Source organism: Microtus ochrogaster, unplaced genomic scaffold (assembly GCF_000317375.1).
Source record: "Microtus ochrogaster isolate Prairie Vole_2 unplaced genomic scaffold, MicOch1.0 UNK16, whole genome shotgun sequence".
NCBI lineage: Eukaryota > Metazoa > Chordata > Mammalia > Rodentia > Cricetidae > Microtus > Microtus ochrogaster.
In genome coordinates, this window is record NW_004949114.1 from 1037932 (window position 1) to 1043810 (window position 5879).

Genomic DNA, 5879 nt, shown 5'->3' on the forward strand with positions numbered 1-5879 from the left:
GTCCTGCAAGAAGCCAAGCTCGAGAGCTGCCTGAAACAGTCCTTGGGGCCACTCAGGGGTAGGACAGTTTCATTTAATCTAAGAGAAATAAAAATGGCACAGAGTCTCATCTCATGTAGCCCGGGCTGGCCTCAAATCTCTGCTCCTTCTCTTCATATCCCCAGTTCTGGGGTTATAAGCATAAAAACTACTATGTGATTTACACAGTGCTGAGGATGGAACCTGGGACTTCCTGCGTGCTAGGCAAATGTTTTACCAGCTGAGCTACAACACTAGAGTAAAATGGACATTTAAATTTGGGGGTAGTGGTGGTATAGACCTCTTAGGTAGAAACTTGAACACTGTCAGATGGATCCCTGCTGCAGAGCCAGGGCAGAAGGGTGATAGAATGGGGTACCCCCACCACTACCACCAGCCACCCTGCTCACTCAAGCCTGAAGAAGGTTCTTTTGTTCTGCAACCCCTGCCCCCACCCTATCCAATGATCCTGGGTGGAACCACCTCATCTTCCTCCTCCTTCTGCTCTAGTCTCTACACAGGGAGTTTCCACACAGGAAGCCATGTCTTCTTCAGAGTTGAAAATACAAATACAAACCTATGCCAGAAGAACCTCTGCCCCGCTTCTCTTCCCCACCTGACATGATTCTGTCCATCCCTAGCTCCTTCCTGGTATACTCTACAGGGCATGGCTTGGCAGCAGCAGTCTCATGGTCATACGGACCTTGGATGGTCATATGGATCCTCTGTTCTGTCCCTTCCACCCAGTGCCAAGTTGCATGGCAGCTGCTGTGGACGCCTGGAATCCCAGATCCCGGCAGTGGGCTGTCATCCCTCACATCCATCCCGTCACCAGATTGGGGGCCCCAGAACAGGGCCACATAGCACCAGCACAACAGCCAGTACTTAGCGATCATAGACAAAGACCCTTCAAAGGGAGAGGGAATGCCACACAGCACAGCTGGAACAGTTAAAGACAGACAAAGCCGCCTCCTAGTGGAACCCTCCGGGTCCCCAGCCCCTCCGAGTCCTGCTCCAGTGTCTTATCGCTGTGTTGTGACTCTCTTTCCCGGTGTTTTTCTGGGCAGAATCCTCCAGAACACAGCTCCTGTACTAGTGACCTCCACGGCGGTGATGAACACCCGAGAAAGGCAACTTCGGGAAGGGTTTACTGGGGCTCACAGTCCAAGGTTACAGTCAGTCACAATGGAGAGGGTGTGGCTGCAGAAGGCGGCTGGTCCCGGGGCATCCGCAGTCGGGAAGAAGGGAGGGGTGGATGCTGGTGCTCTCTCGTTTTTATTCAATCCAGTACCCCTGCTCATGGAACAGTGCCACCTCCATCGAGGGCAGGTCATCCGCCTCAATTTACCCAGCCTAGACACTCCCTCTGCAACCTGCCCAGAGATTGTTTCCACAATAATTCTAAATGCCCACCAAACTGGCAATCAAGACCAACTCTCACTATTTCCCTTCTGAGTTTCAGGGTACCACTGAACTCTGGGTGTTCTGTCCTTGTTCGATTTGCTTCTCTGATGCCGTAACAAAGCATTGGTCAGAAAATAACCAGGGAGGGAAAAGGTTTACTTCAGCTTAGGGGGTCACAGTCCACCGCTGAGGGAAATTAGGACAGGAACACGATGCAGACCTGAAAATGAGACCCTGGAGGAACCCTGCTTACTGACCTGTTTCACTATGCTCCTAATATAACCCAGGATCATCTGCCCAGGGATGGTACCACCCAAAATATACCGAGCCCCCTCCCATCAGTCAGCAGTCCACAAAATGCCTCATATGCCAAAAGAAGAAGGCAGTTCCTCGCCTGAGGTTCCTTCTTCCTAGACATGCCTGGGTTTGTGTCAAACTGACACAAATTAGCCAGTGTGCCTTCATCCCTGAACCCCCAACACATCTAAGCAGCAATCTCTGAGGAGATTCAGCCTGCAGCCTCTGACAGAAGCAAGCTGTCTGCCTGGGTCCTGGCATAATGTGAGGACCCAGATGCCCTGCTGCATGACCATGTGCTCCCCACAAATTTCAGTCAGTTCCCCAGAGGACACAGATCCACCCACCTGGATATCATCATTGGAGCTATAGATAGAAAATGATGGCCTTGGGGAGGGGATCTGAGAGACAGTCAGAGCAGGAGGAAGGAACTACATTTCCTGGTGAGAACCCAAGCAACCCTCCATCCCTGTGGCAATGGCAGAAGCTCTGGATATTTCAGATCATCTCCATGACAGCCAGGATATTTTCTAAAGAGCACCTGACATCCCACAATCCTGGGACCCCCCCCCAGGTCCACTGATGAACTAAATCACCCATAGTGCTTCAGTGGGAGGAAGCCATTGACCTTGAAAGAAGTGTGGATGGTTCAGATCATCTCAGAGGACAGCAGCCTAGAGCCGCGCCATCCAGAGGCACAAGGAGAGAGGTCCCCATGTGTGCAGGCTTAAGGAAGCTTTGGGGCCTCTCAGGAGCCCTGGACTCTGTGTCATATGGACCCCAAGATTCAGTGATGGAGTCAAGAGTGAGCCACATGTTCCTGGCCCTTCTGAGCATGTGATCTGTCATACTTCCCTTTTTAAAAAATTAAGATTTTATTTATGTCATGTGACTGAGTGTTTTGCCTGCATGTATGTATGTACCCCACATGTGTGTTTGATGCCCACAGAGGTCAGAATACGGTGTGGGCTTCCGTAGAACTGGAGTTATGGATGGCTGTGAACTGCCTTGCCGGTGTTGGAAACCAGATCTATGTCCTCTGCAAAAGCAATAAGTGCACTTAGCTGATGAGTCATCTCCCCAGCCTGCTCTTTTTTGTCCACCTGTTTAATTATTTGTTTATTTGAGAAATAGTCTCACATTTCCCAGGATGGCTCCAATTCATTACACATCTGAGGATGACCTTGAACTTCTGATCCCCACCCCATCTCCAGGTCTTCCTCCATTCGCCCCACTGCTTGACTTAAGCAGAGGAACCCAGGGTTTTGTGCAAGTGAGGCACGCAGTCTACCAACAGAAGCCCAGTCCCAGCTTCCCACACCACATCTCCTTGAGCCTGTGGAGCAGAGGAGCAACGAGGAGCTGCTAGCTTTCCTTGGTGTTTAAGCTGTTGGAGCCAAGCAAATTGAACGTGCTTTCCTTATTCTGTTGGGATCTCTGCAAAGCTATACCAGGCAGATCTGAGCAGCTGTCGTCCTGAACCCAAATGAGGACTGTTCAGCCTGCATCCAGCCAGACTGAGGCCACAGAAGGGACCGTGAACTTTGCTGCTCAATGCGGCCTGGGTGGGGAACTCAGGCCTCTGGTTGACCTTCTTCAAGGAGAGCAAGGCCTGAACAAGGAAGTCCATACAAGTGCCTTAGAGCCAACGAGATGAGGCAAGAAAGCCAGCTCTGAGACACAGTCTAGACTGGCCTTCCCCAGAGCTGAGAAAGCCTAAGACACAGTGACAAGGCTGTGACTGTGACTCGCTCAGCCAGTGGGACAGCTGGAGCAAGAGCAGAGTCCCTTCTCTGGCTAGTGCAGCTCTGCCCATGGGCACCCACTCAGGTCCCACCTGCAGGGCCCCCAGCCCCATCTCCAAGAACAATCATGCAAGGTGTGATAAACGCCATCTGTCACTCATAAAGTGCGATGTTGCCTTTCTAACAAAGCCATAAGCAGCCCTGGGGCTGAGCCAAGCAATGGCCTATAAAACCCTGGATAATGACCCCGTGCACACTTTCCAACATAAATGCTATTGCAGGCAGCTGTTTGCAGAATTTATCTGTGTGCAATAATTTCACACCCAGCACTATTCCAGCGACAGTGCCTGGTCCCCTCTTTGGCACTAAAGCGTCTCTGTCATGTTGATCAGTTGTGGGACTTGCTCTCTGAAGATGAATAACAGAATTGTGCTCACCCAGACCTTTGCTATCAGACACATTCAGGTGGCTAGACGCTGTGCCCGGCTCCCGATCCTCTAGGATCCTGGAAAGAAGAATTGTTTCAAGTTCACGGTTACTTGTTTTCTCAGGGTGGGTGGTATTAGAAAGCTGGTTCTCCTAGTGGGATGTATGACCCTAACTTGGAGCCTTCTGGTCCTGAATTTTCAGGGTTTGACAGGGGAGGAAAGCCGGAATGGGTGGCTGGAGACTGACGGTAGGGCCTGCAGCTGGACCATCTCTCCCCTCACCTGGAATCACATTCACCCCGTGAGGGGTGCTCCTATTGGGTGTGGAGCCCCGCTGTCCACACACCAGACGCCTGTGCCAGCCCCAGGTCCGAGGCACCAGCGAGGTTCCCTGTGATTTACTCGCCCACTTGAATTTTACATTTGCTTCTAAATATTCAATCTCATTTGTCTGATATTTGCATTTTTCCCACTCTAATCACTGAACCTTCAGATTGCATTCATGCATAAAATAATATGCGGCGAATGTCTTTTAATTTTACCGAATGCCTCCTTCTGGGGTGATGCTGGTGCCTGGGGCAGGGAAGGAATGACATTTTGAGCAACTTGAGATAAAGTGTCTTACGAGTCTGAATCCACTTTGCTTCTCCAGGCCGGGAGAGATTGGAAGATGACTGAATCTACCTGTTAAGGAAGCCAGCACCCTACATGACATCTTGAGTCCTTGGGTCTCCATCCACACACTCTGACCCCCTGTGCTGCGGGGCTACAGCTTCTGGAAGATTCAGCAACAGCCCCCTTCCAATACTCTTCACACATCTCTCTCTTTGGTTCTGGGGCTGCCTCCAAGCGTGATTACAGGCTGCTGATGTTGCCTGGGAATTCAGATTCCCTTTGGGGTTCTTAGTCTCTTTAATGAAATAATTTAGAATTGGGAATCCCCAGGACAACTTTAGTAGAGTTTGAGAGAAAAAACCAGGGAAGCAAAATGCAAACCCTGCAGTTTGCTGAGAGGAGAGACAAGGCTGAGAGCCTTTTAAACCAGGCACTAAGGTCAGAGGCAGACACAAGGAAGGCCAGGCCGTGGGGGAAAGCATGCTTAGGCTTTTAGCCAATGTCTGAAGAAAGAGAGAGAGAGAGAGAGAGAGAGAGAGAGAGAGAGAGAGAGAGAGAGAAAGAGAAGGAAAAATATACTTAGTGTCTGGCTGATTGAGTCCAGAGGGCACACGATTCCAGGCTCTTAAATCCCAGGACAAAGGATAATACTAGAGGCTCACGGTTAGAAAGAGAGAAAAAACACTTACTAAGAAAGGGAAAGTACTCCCTAAAGTGGAGCTAGTGAGCGGATGGGAAATCCTCAAAAGCCTTGGGCTGTGAGGCACACAATCCCTGATAGGCTATGTTAGCGTGTCTGCCCTTTATTGAACACAGTGGGTTCATCTCACACGGGCTTTGTTCATTCATGAAGCCCAGCTGATGAAGGCCTTCCTGTCTTCCTTTGCAACCTGGCCTGAGTATGTTATCTGTGTGGGAAGCCCAAACCGGGAAGAGCTTCCAATCTTTCTCTGCCAACTGGCTACAGTCTGTAGTCCCTACTCCCTGCCACACCAGACCCACAGTGCGGCTGAGCCAGCCCCAGAAGTCCCAGCAGTCAGGCAAAGATGTCCGTGAGAACTGCTGCCTCTGCCACCCACTGAACCAACCCGAAGGTGTCCACCTGCTTTTTTGGAGGTGCCATTGCTCTGATCCAGGCTGGGGACACATTCACCCTCTGCTGGGTCTCTCCACCCTGTAGGCTTACCCCTCAAACGGCTCCCCTCTCCTCCTGTACTTCCAGCTCAGTGTTTGCTGGCTGGGAAGTCTCGGGAGAGAAGCAGCACATAGAATAACCTAAGGCCAGAACCTGGCGCTTGGATGATGTTGGCAAATGTGCCTTTGAGGGAGTGGAGCAGCCTGTGGGCTCTACTCCATGAGAAGCCTGTGGGCT